We start from the raw sequence: 21,207 nt of genomic DNA, 5'->3' as shown, positions 1-21,207 counted from the left end.
AAAGTCGGAATTTTTACTTATGCGAGGATTGTTGCATGTCGGGATTTTGGCCTGTCGGGATTCTGGCGTGTCGGGATTCTGGCGTGTCGATGTTTTGGCCGTCGGGATTTTGGCTGTCGGGATTTTGGCTGTCGGTCTAAATCTAGCTCACGTTCCCTGTCTATGGGTGAACAATCCAAAGCATGGAGAATTCTACTTCGCAATGATATTAAGAGCTGACATCGAAGGATCAAAAAGAGACGTCGCTGTGAACGCTTGACCGCCACAAGCCAGTTATTTCTGTGGTAACTTTTTTGATACCTTTTGCTAAAAACTCTTCAAGTCAAAAGGATCGATAGACCTGTACTTCCGCAGTCCCCATCCCCATGCATACTGAACATCAGGCCACCCACTCTTCTATGACATCAGGATCAAACCAGCTTAGCTTTTACCCTTTTTTGCTATAGGTACGCGGGGTTTCTGCCTCGCTGGGCTGGCCTTAATACACATGCGTTATTCTTTGGCAGATGGATCGTTCCAGTCAAACTCATTGCCTGGCAGACTCCTCTAATCGATTTAGGCTGGTGGTAAGTAGATTTTCGAAACGAAGCTTTACGCTTTACGCTTTATGAACGCTAGCCTGGTATCCGTTAAGGCAAGCCTTATCGGAACCACGAAACCAACGACCGTCATGATGCAACGAAACGCAACTCTGTGCTCTTGACTTAAGAATATTGTGAGTCGCCGTGTCGTGAGCGAACGACACAAGAACTACACTTTTAAAAATACTGTTATATAGTTTTATTTTTTTCTGGTTAGAGATAGTTTTAGAGAAATATTGAGTTAACATTTAGACTCAATCGCTCATATTCTTGTACAGTAGACTCCCTCTATAACGAGAACTGAAATGGCAGACTAATTACCTCGTTATAAGCGGATCTCGTTATATCAGACAACAATAATATTGTGCATACATATGAATAAACAGTTTTCTAGAACATTAACTTTCTATAGTGAAGCCATTCGGAGCAATATAAGATGCTAAATATTGTTTCCTCGACAATAAGGTTTCGCCATCATAAATTGTAAATATTCTAACAATATTCAATATCGGTCGATAGATAAACAGAAGAGGAAGAAGTTTATTATAGGCGGTGGATTTTATTACAGCACTATCCTCGATAACCGCACATATGTTGGGGATTTCTGTATACAGGTAGTTGGGGTATTTATTTATATCCATTACAGCGCTAAAAACAAATAAAGATACATATTTTACGATTTCATTTTTCCTCGTTATAACCAAATATGCCTCGTTATAGAGGTGTTACAGTTAATAGAAATTTCATGGGACATCTAGTGTATCTCGTTATAAGCGAAACCTTGTAATAACCGTGTTCGTTATAGAGAGAGTCTACTGTATTAATAAAATATCTAATCGCTTTCTCATGAATTACAGATCTTCCTGATCCTTTGCGATGACTGCTTGATCACCTGAATAATCTATATCTAGCCATTCTTTTTTCATTTAGTTGGATTAAAGTGTAGATATCATCGATGCAAGATCGACCAACAATCCTGCTTGCTGTTCCAGTTCAAGTGGTTCATATTCGTTTTTGACTAGTAGTCCAGAGAAATAAGATTTTTCTCGTGACACATCCCCCTCCAGGCCAAAACCAAATTTTTTGAGTAGTATGGACATCTATATTATTAACCTTTATGTTTCCTGCAGCCGATTTTGATGATATACATAGTTATAAACAAATGAAGATCGAAAAACAGTAAATTTTTGCTTTTTTCGTCTATAACCACAAAGTTAAGCATTTTAAACACATTTGAGAGTAAGAAACTCATAAACCGTCTAAAAAATTTCAATATGGCGTTCGCTGAATATGTCTATCCTTATTGGTTGCTTATAAAATTGCAAAATAAATAATAAATTTTGAGTTTTTATAAATATTCATAACTTATGTAAAAATTAACTTACGAACCTTCTTATTATACGAATTGCTGAGACTTCTGGTGCTTAAATTATATTTTAAATTTTAAAGCAATTGGTCAAATAGTTTGAAAGTTATTTAATTTGTTTATCCCAAATCCATTTTTTTTGCAACACTATAAGTCAGAAAATTATAAGGTTATAGTAAGACTTCTGACAGTTTATGGAAGAAGAACCTTTAAACTATTCATCATCATCATCATCATCATCCAACCAATTCACGTCCACTGCTGGACATAGGTCTCCCCCAATTGTTTCCATACTTCACGGTTTTGTGCTGATTTTTGCCAGTTTTTACTAATCCGCCTGATATCATCTGTCCATCGTGTAGGCGGCCTTCCTCTACTTCGTTTATCTTCTCTTGGTCTCCACTCCATCAGCTTTCGTGCCCATCTTGAATCTTTCAGCCTGGCGACGTGTCCTGCCCAGTTCCATTTGAGTCTGGTGATACGTTCTACAACATCTGCGATACCGGTTGTTTGTCTGAGATCTTCATTTCTTTAAACTATTGACTTAATTTAAAAAAAAAGACAAAAAGTAATTTTAAACAGTGTAAAATTATTTTGCAAAAACACATCGATTTTTTGCTTACTTATAAACAATTAGAATAACTTTTTAACCGTTACCCGAAGAAAAATTATTTTTTCATATTTGGAAAGACTGAATTTTTATACACATTTAGAAAGAAAAACTATTGTCCTAGGACAATTAGGGACGAAGTTAGCCCCCCTTTTTTTTTTAATTCACATGTTTTTGCAAAATAAGGTTGCAGTATTTAGAATTATTTTTTGTAATTTTTTTTTAATTAAATTAATTGTATAAATCTTCTTCTTTCATTAACTATCCAAAGTGTTAGTGTAACTTCATCATTTTCTGACTTATAGTGTTGCAAAAAAAAATTAATTTGGGATAAACAAATTAAATAGCTTTTAAACTGTTTGACCAATTGCTTTGAAATTTATGGTATGATTTAAGCACCAGAAGTCTCAGCATTCCGTGAAATAAGAACTTTTTAAGTTAATTTTTACATAAGTTATGAATATTTATAAAAACTCAAAATTTATGATTTATTTTGCAATTTTGTAAGCAACGAATAAGGATAGACATATTCAGCGAACGCCATATTGAAGTTTTTTATACGATTTATGAGTTTCTTACCCTCAAATTTGTTTAAAATACTTAAGTTTTTGGTTATAGACAAAAAAAGCGAAAATTTACCGTTTTTTGATCTTCATTTGTTTATAACTATGTATATCATCAAAATCGGCTGCAGGAAACATAGATATAGGTTATTACTATAGATGTCCATACTACTCAAAAAATTTTGTTTCGGCCAGGAGGGGGTTGTGTCACCAACAGGATATTTTTTTTCCTTATTTCTCTGAACTATAGGGTTTTTATAACTTTTCCGTACAATCCTAGTGAGAGTGCCGGTAGCTGACATGCAGCATTATCTCCTTTTTAGGTATATCTATTAAAAAGTTCTGTCAGGGTATTAACAACCGTTAGTGTTGCATTTTTCAAAAGTTCAACAGGAATTCCATCTGGTACCTAGGCTCTTTTATTTTTCATGGTTTTTATAAGTTTGACAGTTTGGTCGTCTTCGATTTTTATTTCTTTTCCATAGATTTGGTATCTTCTGGGTGTATGTTGAAGATATTTAAAGTGGAGAAAATTTATGTTTTTTATTTTGCTTTATACTAAATGCATCTTATACTATATGCATAATTGTAGTCAATAATGGCTATATTTATGTATAGTTCTACAAGCAAACTAAGGGAGTCATTAATATTCAGCTTAGCGGGGTACTATTATTGGAAATGTGTAATTAAATAAACAAGGGATCATTCCATAAAACAGGTAGATCTCTTGTTGATATAATTTCACACCTTGAAGAATAGCACCCTGCTGAGCTGAATATTAATGAGTCTCTTACTTCGATTGCACCGGTATACCTGAAAACAGGGCCTATTTTACCACTAGGCACGTGAGGCACCTGCCTCGGACCCGTATTTGAATGAGGCCCGGAAAGATCAATGTTTATTACAATAACAAAACAAATTTTCAAAATTCTTTCATTTTACGAACAGGCAATGATAAATGATAACCATAAGAGTTATAATTAAGTAGAGAGGCGCAAGCTTTCGGCTTAAATGCTCTTTAAATGAATTCATTTTTTCGAATCCTCAAAAAACTAATAAATATTTAAAAAAATTTAGACGCAGAATAGAGTTGCACAAGTTTGACTTGAATGTTTGAACTTGACTTGAGTTTGACTTAATTTCAAGTCAAACTCAAGTCAATCCTTCTGACAAATAATCCAAGTCAAGTCAAACTGGTCAGTCGTACAGGTTTGAAAATTCAAACTGTTTGTCAAACTAGTTTGAAAGAGTTTGAAAAATAATTAATTTAGTAGATATCTATACTTTTTTGTCGAGATTGACATGTTACTTGCCAATTAAGATAAGAAAATTAATAATACAATGAGTGCCACATAAAAGTATATCGATACAGGAAGCGAATATAAACAAAATAGGATCATTTTTTGAAAATGATTCCTGTGTTTAGAATTGCTTGCTGGCAAGTTTCGTTTTATCGATATAACTATTTTATGAGTGTTACTAGATTAAAACAAAGAATTCGTTGGATAGTTTTTTTATCATACCAAGTGTAATTTAATCTACAAGTTCGGGGGAGGGGGGGCCAAGTAAAACGTTACGGCGCGTTATACGGGGGGAGGGGGGGGTTGAACAGCGCGTTACGTAACATTGTTTTTAACTTATATAAAAAAACTACGGAATCACAATCTCCCAACTTTCAACTTTCGTAAATATTTTACATAGAACCCCTGGACTGTATTATATTGCCCCCTCACGCTCCGCTCATGTTACAATAGGACACTAGTATTCAAGTGAAAAAATCTTAAAATTTGTATTAACCAGATTCAGCACAGTAACACGTGTTTGCAATAAATAGCTGGACCTTTATTCACAACAAAAGATGAAAAGATACAGATGGGATAAAGAGGTTGTAAGAGCTTCAAAAATTGCGTTTCGTAATACTTGAACGGCCAGTTTAACAAAAATTTATGAAGGAACAACAAAATATTATATTTTTGATAGAGTAGGTTTAATGAATGTTTTGCGACTTTGCAATGTCGTCTTAAAGAATTAGTTCACTATTTGTCATTTTATAACGCTGTTCTTAATTTTTACATAATACAAGTATGTATGCAGATTTTTTTTTATTTTTGCACTGGGAATACCTTCAAAATCAGACTCAATTTGATCTGGTATTTATTCTGAGCCGAAAAATATTCAGGTTCAGTTATTATTTCACAAAGCACACACTTCAAAACGAACGTATTAATAAACAAGCCAAGCATATACTTCTTAATAATTTGAACTACAAACTAATTTGTAGAGTAGCAGATTCAGACCTATCCAAATAAGTCAAAACAAAAGTCGGTACGCTCTCAATTATAATTCGAAATAAACACGTTGTGCAATATGATATTCAAACTTCAAACTGTTTGAAGAAGTTTGATTTCAAGTCAAACCTAAAGATATTGAAATCAAGTCAAGTCAAACATTTTTACAAAAAAAGTTTGGTTTTCAAGTCAAGTTTGTTGAACATAATCAAACTAGTTTGACTTGATGCATCTCTAACGCAGAATGAAAGATTACATTATTACCGAGGGCCGAATATCCCTTAGAATAAATAAAAAGTTTCTTTTGAATAAGATATGTATTTAAAATTAAAAATCACACTCAATTTTCTCTTTCTTTCGCCCCTGTAACTTATTAAAATAAACATTATAGAAGATTTCAGGGACTTTCGGCCCTCGGTAGTAACGTAATCTTTCGTTCTTCGTTTAAATTTTTCAAAAATACTTAGGTATTAGTTTTCTCAGGCTTCGAAAAAAAACGAATGCATTTAAATAGCATTGAAGCCGAAAGTTTGCGCCTATTCTCTTAAACAATGTTTAATTGTTTAAATATAAATTTTATTTATTGTTAATAAAAATTTTATTTTCTTGTGCAACTATATTTCTATTAAATAATTAATAGGCACATTTAAAAAAGTTATTATTATTATTAAATTATATTTAGGGGCCCGAAAATTGTGTAGTGCCTCGAGCCTGATTTGAAGTAAAATAGGCTCTGCCTGAAAAAACTCAAATATTCACTTGCCTGCTTTCCTCCGCCGATCACACAATTATCGATCAAAATCAGATTGTTAATCAATCTGGTATAAACAGATTATTATAAGATATTCAAGTTATCTCATCTAATAAAGAGGACAGTAAATAATTAAGTAGCCGCTGTGGAATAGAGCAGTAAAAATATTTAAAAACCCACTTGAGTATTTACCAAACATTGACTTTTGCTCCCTCTTCATTCTACAATGCCAACATTTACTGAAATAATTTATTTAGCAGGAAAATGTATAACTGTCGGCAAATATTTCCACGTTAAACTGAGTACGAGGCGGCGTGGCGGCGGCGAGTATACTTTTGTTTTGTATACTCTCCAAATACCAGTTCTCGTACAATTTTCCTTATTCGCGTACCACATCCCAAAGATTCCGTGTACATTGTACATATTTAATCTGCTCAGCTTGCTACATGAAACACTCTACTTTATTATTTGACACTCTCCGATAATGATGTAGAATTCCCTTTTTATTTCTTTACTTAGACAAATTTATTAACTAAGTTTCTACAAGGATTTTAGAAAAGTTTCCCTGGTTAATATTTTTTAACATTTTCTTATATAAAATTATTTTGCAAGCTGTTGACTGGCAACAATAAACAAAAGTATTGACATTGACTAAGAACAAAAAGGATTGGTAAAATCAAAGTATAATTTTTATAAAGTTGTAGATATAGGAAATAATCCAGATTGGACAGGCATAAGTATTGCCTTATAGAGCAGCAATTTATTATCCAGAGATAGTCTTGATGAACGGCTCATTAACCAATACATATTTCTGAATTGGAGACCTAGTTGCTTTCTCTTGGTCCAGATATGTTCCCCCCATGTGAGACTTCTGTCCAAATGAATACCAAGATATTTTACGTCGTTGGCTGATGATAATTGATGATTCTTTAAAGTTACAGGAGGACAGGTTCCTCTTCGTGTTGTAAATGTAACATGAATAGATTTTCCTTCATTGAATTTAATTTTCCATTCCAAAAACCAATCTTGTATTCTGTCTAGATACGCGTGAAGGAGATGCGAGGCATAAATAGGGTCAGTATGTGAGACTAGGATTGCAGTATCATCGGCAAATGTTCCTAGCATCATTTCTTCTTTAGGTGGTCTCTCCTTTAGTGGTTCTTGAAGAGTTGGAGGTATATCTGCGGTAAGCAAGAAATATAAGGTAGGTCCCATCAGGTTACCCTGTGGTACGCCAGCTTTCATAGAATAGAGTTTGGAAGTTGCATCTTGATGTTTAATAAAATAACACCTATCTGACAAATATAACTCAAGAAGAATGTAAAAACTGTGCGATAATGTCCTTTTTAGCTTATATACTCTCCAAATACCAGTTCTCGTACAATTTTCCTTATTCGCGTACCACATCTCAAAGATTCCGTGCACATTGTACATATTTAATCTGCTCAGCTTGCTACATGAAACACTCACTTTATTATTTGACACTCTCTGATAATGATGTAGAATTCCCTTTTTATTTCTTTACTTAGACCAATTTATTAACTAACTTTCTACAAGGATTGTAGGAAAGCTTCCCTGGTTAATATTTTTTAACATTTTCTTATACAAAAGTATTTTGCAATCTGTTGACTGTCAACAATAAACAAAAGTAATGGCATTGACTAAGGACAAGAAGAAATGGTAAAATCAAAGTATAATTTTTATAAAGTTGTATAGGAAATAATCCAGATTGGACAGGCGTGGGTATTGCCTTATAGAGTAGCAATTTATTATCCAGAGATAGTCTTGATGAACTGCCCATTAACCAATACATATTTCTGAATTGGAGACCTAGTTTCTTTCTCTTAGTCCAGATATGTTTCCTCCATGTGAGACTTCTGTCCAAATGAATACGAAGATATTTTGCCTCGTTGGCTCATGATAATTGATGATTCTTTACTTTAAAGTTACAGGAGGACGGGTTCCTCTTCGTGTTGTAAATGTAACATGAATAGTTAAAAACATCCTTTGTTTGATCTAAACAATTCTGTAGTAATGTTTGAATACTAAACCTCTTCAGATTAATTAAAAGATAATCTAGTTTGTAGTATTCTCAAGAAAAGTTTTAAAAAGTTACTCATTAGGCTTATTAGTCGGTGGTGCGTAATAACTAACTCTTAAAACCTACCAAATTTCATTTGCATATCTCAACCGGTTTTAGAGCAATAAATAAATTATCAGTTTGTATTAAAAATTTTAACACCCCGTATCTTGGAAGGGAAGCATTTGCGGACATACGTTTATAAAGCAAGCTGTCATTAATTTTTCATGCAGAATTACCCTTTAAAGTTTGTCATACTTATTTATAAACACCCTGTATATTTGAATAATATACCTATAAGGAACATCTAAAGGTGTATTTTGACTGGACTATAGAAATTGCAAATTCCCCATGGCGAATTAAAAATATTTCAATCACCGTGAACATTTCTTTGGATACAGTTATACCACAAAACGTTTTAAATCGGAGATTGATCCATATATCCTGGGTTATCTATAACGTATGAATGGATGTTCAGTATTCAGTAGGTAGTAAGTACCCCCAGGTACCGCTGGAAGATTTGCTAATCTCCAAAACAAACTGGATTAACGAGGTAGACTAAGATAAGTAAGCTTCTCAATTTAATACTTTGTGAAATTTTCTTGTGGAATAGATATTGGGTTTTTAACTAAGTATGTAAAAAAAATTTTCGAGTAGTTAGTTACAATATATTTCTTTGTTACAAAACATATAATCCGGTCAACTTAGACATCAAAATGTTTGGCAAATAACAAAAATTGCCGGAGAGCCAAATTTTGGTGGAGAGCTAGGGTATACCATAACAAATAAAGTTTAAAAAGTCCCCATCGATCTCATGTGTGCGTCAAAAGTTATTCGGCGTCAAAGGTCAAAATTTGAGATTTTTTGGATTTTTTCGAAAACGGTAAGTTTTATCAAAAAAAAACCTCAAACCAAAGTTGTAGATCTTAACACTCTCTACAAAAATTGTCCTTGCAATTTTTTTCCTAAGAGTTACCATTCCTGAGATATCGCGATTTTAAAAGTTACTTTATACATTATATGTACATAATAAGCCACGTATATACATATGTGGCCCTTAAGACAAGTATAAATGCCTATTTGTGTCTCTTTTATATAGTATATTATACTATTCTGAAAGTATTTCTTCAAAAGGTAATCAGTCCCAAACTTAATTTCCTCTATCCACGTGGCCTTGAAAAACATTTGGCTATACCATTGTTTAAAAAAGAACAGATTGTCTATTATAGGCAATGGCTACAGTATTGTCCGTAGGTCTGGTTCATAATATTATCTGCATCTTTTAGTGCTAAAGGTTCAGTTCAAGTGAATATAAGTACTTACTACAAGCGTCTACCATTTAGTACCGTTACCGTTATTTGTACAATTTTATAGTTTTAAAAATGTCTCAGTAGCACCGTGAAAGTTCACGAAGAAGTAGCTATATAATAATTTGTCTAAAGTGGAAGTAGTATTTATATGGGCAAAAGTGCATGCCGGTATACTGGGTAATGAGAAAGTGGATGAGTTGGCCAAAGATGCAATAAAAAAAGGTGAGATACTAACTCACATCTTATCGACAGATGCAATAAATGACGTCAAAGTTAGAATAAATAAAATATGGAAAAAAGAATGGAAAAACATTACAAGCATGTCAAAAAATTTATATTTTTCTTTACATCAAGAACTTCCTCCGCCACCTGAATACATGTTTAAATATAACCTGCCAAAGCAAGATATTTCTACTATCGTCAGATTAAAAACTCGACACGGGAAATATGAGGCACATCTGCACAAATTAGGAATAATTAATTCATCAGTATTTTTTGTGATAATGTTTCGATTAGAGATTTAAACCATATTTTCTTGGAGTGCAAAATTAACGAGAGATATATAAATCAATTATATTACAATTTACGACAAACACAAGTTCATTTTCCAATTAGTATAGAATATCTACTAAGCTGTCATAAAATGGAAATATTTAAATTACTCATAAACTACTTGAAAGAAACAAATATAATCATTTAAGTGAAATACGTATAAATATAACAAAACTAATAAATTGAGGTAAAAATAAAATCAAAATCTGTGGCTAAAGGACTCGCATCCAAGCCATTTTTTCACACACACCCACACACCCACCCACACACACACACACACACACACACACACACACACACACACACACACACACACACACACACACACACACACACACACACACACACACACACACACACACACACACACACACACACACACACACACACACACACACACACACACACACACACACACACACACACACACACACACACACACACACACACACACACACACACACACACACACACACACACACACACACACACACACACACACACACACACACACACACACACACACACACACACACACACACACACACACACACACACACACACACACACACACACACACACACACACACACACACACACACACACACACACACACACACACACACACACACACACACACACACACACACACACACACACACACACACACACACACACACACACACACACACACACACACACACACACACACACACACACACACACACACACACACACACACACACACACACACACACACACACACACACACACACACACACACACACACACACACACACACACACACACACACACACACACACACACACACACACACACACACACACACACACACACACACACACACACACACACACACACACACACACACACACACACACACACACACACACACACACACACACACACACACACACACACACACACACACACACACACACACACACACACACACACACACACACACACACACACACACACACACACACACACACACACACACACACACACACACACACACACACACACACACACACACACACACACACACACACACACACACACACACACACACACACACACACACACACACACACACACACACACACACACACACACACACACACACACACACACACACACACACACACACACACACACACACACACACACACACACACACACACACACACACACACACACACACACACACACACACACACACACACACACACACACACACACACACACACACACACACACACACACACACACACACACACACACACACACACACACACACACACACACACACACACACACACACACACACACACACACACACACACACACACACACACACACACACACACACACACACACACACACACACACACACACACACACACACACACACACACACACACACACACACACACACACACACACACACACACACACACACACACACACACACACACACACACACACACACACACACACACACACACACACACACACACACACACACACACACACACACACACACACACACACACACACACACACACACACACACACACACACACACACACACACACACACACACACACACACACACACACACACACACACACACACACACACACACACACACACACACACACACACACACACACACACACACACACACACACACACACACACACACACACACACACACACACACACACACACACACACACACACACACACACACACACACACACACACACACACACACACACACACACACACACACACACACACACACACACACACACACACACACACACACACACACACACACACACACACACACACACACACACACACACACACACACACACACACACACACACACACACACACACACACACACACACACACACACACACACACACACACACACACACACACACACACACACACACACACACACACACACACACACACACACACACACACACACACACACACACACACACACACACACACACACACACACACACACACACACACACACACACACACACACACACACACACACACACACACACACACACACACACACACACACACACACACACACACACACACACACACACACACACACACACACACACACACACACACACACACACACACAAGAAGTAGCTATAGATCCTGTATTATTAACGCATGAGTATCACTGAAGCTTTTGAGGATGAGATTGAAAAAATTTTTGAGTATGAATTAGCTCCTTACCCCTTATCACTTTTCGATGCAGCTGGAATGCGTAAAACAACAAAGTCAGCAATTTATGATTGCTTTGAATCAGTCAATACTGAGGTTGATCGTAGAAACGCTACTTACATTATTGATGGAAGGTACCTACTACATCACGTTGTGTGGGATCGAGAAGAAACCTTTAGCGTTATTTTTGATAAATATGTTCAGTATCTACGCAGACATTACGGGCTTACAGTGACAGTGGTATTTGACGGCTACAATTGTAACGGTCCACCCGTTATATTATCATTTTTAGCGCTGTAATTATTTTTAAAAAAATAATTATTTTCTCTTGACCTCCCATTTAAATTCTTTAATTTATCGTAAAGGACTTCTCATGTGACGTCACACTGTACGGAACATAGTTGTTGAACCGTTCCTTGTCGTTTAATTCGTGTTCCGTGAGAGTTTGACGTTTTCCTCGCTGACTGTGGGAGGAATGAGAGGCACTTGGCCGGTGGCTGCGAGGTTGACAGGTTGGTGTTGGTGGTTAGTACCGTAAATGGCGGTTAATTTCTTCGAAATTAATTTTTATTTCAACTAAGTTTGGAAGTATAGTAAAAAGTTACCACCACTTGTTTCCTGGAGTACGGGTTTCCTGGAGTAAGGATGGGAGTACCATCAGTGGAAGAGGAATAAAAAATTAACCGGTAAATCGTTTTTTCTACTAATGTTTTTTAGTTAACCTTGAATATATGAAATAGTTGGTTCATTGTTAAATGTTCTTAGCCAGTCCCTTAGGTGAAGGATGTAGATTATTTCGATCTTTATATTATCTTTATATCGATCTTTATATTAATGGGGTTTTTGGTTTTACATAACCAAACATTTTTGAAGTCCTCAAATTAATATTGGAAATAATTACCATTTCTCTGTACGTTTTAAACCGATTGAACATCCAATATATCTATAAATTTTCATGTCCAATATATCTATAAATTGTCATGTAACTATCTTTGTCTGGTTCAATACCATTTCATTAAGGTATATAAAATGTATGTAGATGGCTATTACTATCTTAATCTCATGTTATTTCAGATAAGTCATATTTTATATTCCTATTTCAAATGCAATGCCATTATTTGTTCATGTTTTCAAACTCAAAATAGTTCAAGGTTACCTGAGATTAGTTTTTGTTCCATTTTTAATGGTTGTTTTTTTATGTTATTGCTTCTAAAAAGTTTTCCTCGATTATTTCTTCTTCTCTTTACTTTTGTTTACCGGTTTATATGAGAAATCAAACGAAGTATATGTTTTTAGCCATTTGGAAGAAAACTAACCCTCATGTGATGTCGTACCCACCTTGACTACCTAGGGAAGCCACCTTGACCTTATTGCAGCTACCGCCAAGTCAAACTGGGAGTATGTTTTGGGAACAAGCTTTTTGGGGGACATTCCAGCTCCTTTTCGTCCTGCCACCTGGGCCTACGGGGGGCATGGAGGTGCATCATAGTGATGCTCATTTTCTAGGATGCAACCGCAACCTCGTTTGGGAACATTTAGTGAGGAGTTTTAGTAACTATTGGTTTTTTTTTATATTTCAGACTATCTGTTAAATACACTATGTTTTTTTTCCAGATTTAGGTTACCTCTGTTTTTTTTTGACATATGTATTTGTATATTAGATTATTTGGTTCCCAAACTTTGTATCTACGGTAACTTCTTGTGCACAGGAATAAGCCTAGAGAAAATTAGGTTTTTAATACTTTATTATTGCTTTGATATTGGTTTATGTAATTCGGGTAAATTTATTTTGTAACATTACTTGCTTGTTTCCCAAATATTGTATTTATTCGCTTTATTTCGTTTGTTCGGTTACTTCGTCGTTACTTTATTTCATTGCATTTGCTCAGTTAATTTAGGTCATTTTGTCGGTATTTTTCTTAACTTCACTTCTATAACGTTTATTCATTTGTATATTTAATTTTGCTTTATTCAGTATTGTATTTTCTCTTAGTGAGGCTTGGGCCTATTTATTTGTATTATTTTCATCTTCGTCGGTTTCCTTTAGTTGTACGTAGTGGGCGTACTATAACCATTTGGTAGAAGATTTATGTAATTTTGTACCCTATATGTTAGTAAGAGGTACTTATATTTAAGTTTGTAACAGATAACATTATTGTTGTTATCTTTAAAATATATATATATCTTCTTGTATAACTTATGTCATTTTAGAGTCACAGCATAATATGAACTTGCTTAACTCAGAGATTGTTAAAAATCTGGTAGTTATTTTTAATAAATATGTTTATTTATTTTGTATATCATTTATTTTTATTATTTGTTCATTATTACAGGTTTGATATATTTAATATTTGACAGCAGTATAAGATACCTGGGAAAATGATCGAAGATCATTTTCATGGCGCCCATGATTTGTTAGATTTATTTATCTTGTTCGTCTTTAGCAATTATCCATCTTCATTCAGTTTCAGTACATTATTCTTATTTTATTATTTCATCTTTTAGTCATCATTACTATCTATATAGAGCTACTGTTCTTCGACAGGCATGCAAACGAGCCGTATCCATCCTTGAGTGTCAAGTTGCTCTCTTGCATCTCTAGCTAGCCAACTCTATTCAGTTTGCCTCTGTCTCTTCCCACTTCTACTTCTATCCCTTCTCATTCCCCTTTCTTCAGTACTACTGCAAAGTAGTATTTAGTATTTTTCCTATTGCGGCTTCTCAACGTAGAAGCCACTTCACCCCTTCTTTACAGCCCATCTCTCTACATCTATGTCCCATTAGTTATTTATTTACTTTTTTCCTTACTTCTGTTGGAGTATATCTTGCTTTTTACTTTCACTCCAACAGAAGTTTTCTTCTTTTTGTTACACTGGCTGCCCAATGCGTGGTGCCAACCGTTTTATGGTTCTAAGACAGTAGTTCTTTTAGTTCAATTTTCTTTTATTGGAATTTTCTGTTTTATTAACTTTTTGATATCTTTGTATATATGTTATTTCTGATTTATTTTTGTCTTTAATTTTTATTAATAATAAACAGGTAGACTTATACTGCTTCTTTTGGTTTTGGTTAGTTTATTTTTGATACCTCATTTTCAGTTATAGTGGTACAGCTCATATTTTAGTTTGAATTTTGTATTTTTATTGGAAACTTATTTATGTATTTAGATTGAGTATACATAACTGACATTATGTTCTATTAGTTAAATTTTTATTCCTTCTACCAATGGTAGTACATTTGCGCGTACAATTAATCGTTGAATATATGTATACATTTTTTTCTAGTATGGTTATATTTTATACATAACTAGAAATCATTTTCAGTATTTAGGTATTTTATTTACTTTATTGATTTGATTATTTATATATTTTGCTGGCATTTTGATTTGTTGGTGTGTCGCTAATATTTTCTCCATATGTATCTTTGTCTTACAAACTTTAGATTATATTTTATATTTGTTATTTTTGATATTTGGGTTGTTTGGTAAGACAGGCACACACCACAAAGCAATATCAGTCCAGAACATTAGCTTCTATACATGATACGTTGAATTCGCATGGTTCGGATGATTACAGATGGTCATCCAAATTATTTTTCTTTAATTGGTAGTGTTAAACATTACAATGATAAATTGTATAGTTAAGTAGTTCCACTATCCATCTCATATTCCAGTTTTGTTAAATTTTGGTAATAATATTATATCAGTGTGGGTACCATAATATAATGCTTATATGAATCAGATACTTTAGGTTGAGATTCAAATATAAATTCTTTATTAGTTAGGAAACATTGATACTACTTTTCTATTAAGTTATAGAACAATCTTCAGAAGAAGATTACCTTAACAGTGTTGTTCAAGCTAATCTCTTCTTCTGTTTGTCTTTAGCTTAGCTCAATCTTTAGTATGGTTATAACTTTTAGTCCAATATTGTTTTTTTATCATATGATAATGCAGGTACCCACATAAACTGCTTGATTTCATCTTTGGCTTAGTTTTGATGACATTTATTTATTACTTATTAATTTAATTATTATGTAGTACTTTATGTATGAGTTTATTTTTTTTATTATTAGGTATGGTGCATTTTAATTATTATTATGAGTCAATATTATTAATTGTTGATCCTGTCAGTAGGATTACACAATTGATAATAACTTCACTTGTATTTTTGTTCAGTTTTTGCACACCTAACCCCTAAGTTAGTAAGGTTGTTAACTTATTATATATTTATATAGTTGGATAGGTAAGCTCATACAAGTACTCTTGTTTAATAATGGATATTATGATGGAACTATGTTAACTACCATATCTCAGGTTACGTGTTATATTATTTTGAATATTTGATTACTTACTAATTTTTTTATTATTTTTGATATATTGTTATTGAATTTGCCATATTGGAAAGATGTGGTTTTTAATTTGTTATTGGGTTACTCTATTAACATTTGTCTCCAATATCTTAAACACTTAATAATAATTTATATCCTTCTATCCTACACACTATGATTCTGGAATTAGTTTGGAATGTTGATGTAAGTATGTATGAATTCTTGAGTCTTTCACATTTCTGCTTATGATTAGTCTGTCAATACTCTGATTTGTGAATGCGTGGGTTCGAAGTTGTTGCTCAGCAACTGATCACTGCTGTTTGACTGGCTTCGTAATCTTTGTCTTTCATGGCAGAGTAGGCAGACGTTTTACCATTATAATATTTCTTGTTAGGAAATGACGGTCGCATGTCCTAACCATTCTTCTGTAATTAGTCCAAGTATTCCAGTTTTTTTTTACAATTTAATAGGGAAGTATTTAGTTCATATTAGGCCTTTTACTTCATAGTATGTTTGTACTTTGAGTTGATGAGTAAACATGGATAAATATCTTGCGCACTTGTTTATAAATCAATGCTTAGGCCATCCCTATACATAGTAGGTTCGTTAAGTCAGTATTTGGAGTGTTTAGACAGATGAGTTGTTCATTTGAGTATATTCCCACTTCTTTCCTTAAGCATTAGTTTTGCTATTCAGATTCTGGAATATTTCCTGAATAATTCCACGTATGTGAGAGCGCATAAATCTGCAGTTTTAATTTAAACTTGTTGCTCGTTCTCGTCAATTTTTTTTTCTTATCACTTATCCTATTTTTTTTTCCTATACCCTATCACATATTTTTTTTGCCTATCACTTATCATAGTGTCATAGAACTTACGAGTTCATCATGTATTCTTTTTCTTTCTTACTTATTCTTACGTTATTAGTACCTTATCTGAGTCTGGTTATTCTCATACATCTGTTGTAGCAACATGCTATAGTTCGCGAATACCAGCACGAATTAAGTTTATGTAGTTTCTATAATATCTTAGTCAATACACTTTAGGTATTTATCTTACTTTTGATTTAGTCAGGTTACATCTCTGTTACTTAGTCTGTTAGCAATGTTTATTCTGACTTATTTGGATTACTTAGTTTAGATAGGTTCATATTACCGGATGAGGGTGTATGTAGACCTAATTTATTTATTTTGTTCAGTATTAGTTACCATTGGATCCAATAATTTAGTTTATTTAGTATTAGTAAGAATTGGTCCATAAATTTGCCTGATCGTTCTTCTTTGGATATACTCCTATATAAATCTGGTGTCCATTGATAGTCCGATTCTGGATAAGTGTCTGATTCTTCATTTATTTTGTGTATTTGGTTGGATAGGTCCGTATTACCGGATGTGGGTGTACGTAGACCTGATCTGTTTATGTGGATTAGTATTGGTGTGAATTGGTCCATAAATTCGCCTGGTCGTTCTTCTTTGGATATGCCTTTTATGAATCTGGTGTCCACTGATAGTTCGACTTTGGATTACGTGTCCGATTCCACATTTATTTTGGTTATTGAGTTTTGGATTCCTTTGGTATGTTTATTATTGGTATTATTTGGCATTAGTGAGAGTTGTTCCATAAATCTTCCTGATTGTTCTTCTCTGGATATACTATTATGAATCTGGTGTCCATTGTTAGTTCAATTTTGGATTAAGTGTTCAATTCTTTACTTATTTTAGTTACTGATTTTTTTTATTCACTTTGGTACATTTACTTTTGATATGGTTCGAATTGGCTCACACCTTTCCTGGTTGTTCCGTCCTTGGATATATCCTTTATAAATCTGATGTCCATGGATAGCTCAATTTTGGTTTTAGTGCCCAATTCGACACTTAGTTATTATTATGAACTTTAGTACAATATTTAGTTTTGTTTTGATTTTTAAGCAATATTATGTTAATATTTGGTAGCAGAGAGTAACATAGTAACATTTTAGTATGAGTTTGAGTCATGTATTGATTTATTTTTCCTGATCATCAGTTCATTCTTATTGGTAACCTTGCGAATAAACGTGGATTGTTAGACTATTGTAAATTTAGTTGTTAATATTTTGAAGTTTAAAAAAAAAAAAAAATTTTTTTGGTTAAAAAATTTTTTTTCCCGAGTAGGAGGGGATTGTAACGGTCCACCCGTTATATTATCATTTTTAGCGCTGTAATTATTTTTAAAAAAATAATTATTTTCTCTTGACCTCCCATTTAAATTCTTTAATTTATCGTAAAGGACTTCTCATGTGACGTCACACTGTACGGAACATAGTTGTTGAACCGTTCCTTGTCGTTTAATTCGTGTTCCGTGAGAGTTTGACGTTTTCCTCGCTGACTGTGGGAGGAATGAGAGGCACTTGGCCGGTGGCTGCGAGGTTGACAGGTTGGTGTTGGTGGTTAGTACCGTAAATGGCGGTTAATTTCTTCGAAATTAATTTTTATTTCAACTAAGTTTGGAAGTATAGTAAAAAGTTACCACCACTTGTTTCCTGGAGTACGGGTTTCCTGGAGTAAGGATGGGAGTACCATCAGTGGAAGAGGAATAAAAAATTAACCGGTAAATCGTTTTTTCTACTAATGTTTTTTAGTTAACCTTGAATATATGAAATAGTTGGTTCATTGTTAAATGTTCTTAGCCAGTCCCTTAGGTGAAGGATGTAGATTATTTCGATCTTTATATTATCTTTATATCGATCTTTATATTAATGGGGTTTTTGGTTTTACATAACCAAACATTTTTGAAGTCCTCAAATTAATATTGGAAATAATTACCATTTCTCTGTACGTTTTAAACCGATTGAACATCCAATATATCTATAAATTTTCATGTCCAATATATCTATAAATTGTCATGTAACTATCTTTGTCTGGTTCAATACCATTTCATTAAGGTATATAAAATGTATGTAGATGGCTATTACTATCTTAATCTCATGTTATTTCAGATAAGTCATATTTTATATTCCTATTTCAAATGCAATGCCATTATTTGTTCATGTTTTCAAACTCAAAATAGTTCAAGGTTACCTGAGATTAGTTTTTGTTCCATTTTTAATGGTTGTTTTTTTATGTTATTGCTTCTAAAAAGTTTTCCTCGATTATTTCTTCTTCTCTTTACTTTTGTTTACCGGTTTATATGAGAAATCAAACGAAGTATATGTTTTTAGCCATTTGGAAGAAAACTAACCCTCATGTGATGTCGTACCCACCTTGACTACCTAGGGAAGCCACCTTGACCTTATTGCAGCTACCGCCAAGTCAAACTGGGAGTATGTTTTGGGAACAAGCTTTTTGGGGGACATTCCAGCTCCTTTTCGTCCTGCCACCTGGGCCTACGGGGGGCATGGAGGTGCATCATAGTGATGCTCATTTTCTAGGATGCAACCGCAACCTCGTTTGGGAACATTTAGTGAGGAGTTTTAGTAACTATTGGTTTTTTTTTATATTTCAGACTATCTGTTAAATACACTATGTTTTTTTTCCAGATTTAGGTTACCTCTGTTTTTTTTTGACATATGTATTTGTATATTAGATTATTTGGTTCCCAAACTTTGTATCTACGGTAACTTCTTGTGCACAGGAATAAGCCTAGAGAAAATTAGGTTTTTAATACTTTATTATTGCTTTGATATTGGTTTATGTAATTCGGGTAAATTTATTTTGTAACATTACTTGCTTGTTTCCCAAATATTGTATTTATTCGCTTTATTTCGTTTGTTCGGTTACTTCGTCGTTACTTTATTTCATTGCATTTGCTCAGTTAATTTAGGTCATTTTGTCGGTATTTTTCTTAACTTCACTTCTATAACGTTTATTCATTTGTATATTTAATTTTGCTTTATTCAGTATTGTATTTTCTCTTAGTGAGGCTTGGGCCTATTTATTTGTATTATTTTCATCTTCGTCGGTTTCCTTTAGTTGTACGTAGTGGGCGTACTATAACCATTTGGTAGAAGATTTATGTAATTTTGTACCCTATATGTTAGTAAGAGGTACTTATATTTAAGTTTGTAACAGATAACATTATTGTTGTTATCTTTAAAATATATATATATCTTCTTGTATAACTTATGTCATTTTAGAGTCACAGCATAATATGAACTTGCTTAACTCAGAGATTGTTAAAAATCTGGTAGTTATTTTTAATAAATATGTTTATTTATTTTGTATATCATTTATTTTTATTATTCCTTTATGTTCATTATTACAGGTTTGATATATTTAATATTTGACAGCAGTATAAGATACCTGGGAAAATGATCGAAGATCATTTTCATGGCGCCCATGATTTGTTAGATTTATTTATCTTGTTCGTCTTTAGCAATTATCCATCTTCATTCAGTTTCAGTACATTATTCTTATTTTATTATTTCATCTTTTAGTCATCATTACTATCTATATAGAGCTACTGTTCTTCGACAGGCATGCAAACGAGCCGTATCCATCCTTGAGTG

At 33.9% G+C, this 21,207-nt stretch overlaps 2 long non-coding RNA genes across 2 annotated transcripts; both read left to right on the top strand.

Annotated features, from left to right (window-relative positions):
- The first annotated feature begins 12,658 nt into the window (after positions 1-12,658).
- On the top strand, positions 12,659-14,694 carry LOC126889506 (uncharacterized). The gene is made up of 2 exons (XR_007700051.1): positions 12,659-13,082; positions 13,693-14,694. It is a non-coding gene; the product is annotated as an uncharacterized LOC126889506 (long non-coding RNA).
- A 27-nt stretch (positions 14,695-14,721) lies between these two features.
- Positions 14,722-20,922, top strand: LOC126889508 (uncharacterized). Its single transcript, XR_007700054.1, has 2 exons — positions 14,722-19,310; positions 19,921-20,922. It is a non-coding gene; the product is annotated as an uncharacterized LOC126889508 (long non-coding RNA).
- Positions 20,923-21,207: the final 285 nt, after the last annotated feature.

This window comes from Diabrotica virgifera, chromosome 1 (assembly GCF_917563875.1).
Source record: "Diabrotica virgifera virgifera chromosome 1, PGI_DIABVI_V3a".
In the NCBI taxonomy this organism is placed as follows: domain Eukaryota; kingdom Metazoa; phylum Arthropoda; class Insecta; order Coleoptera; family Chrysomelidae; genus Diabrotica; species Diabrotica virgifera.
This window is presented reverse-complemented; position numbering and strand designations above follow the sequence as displayed.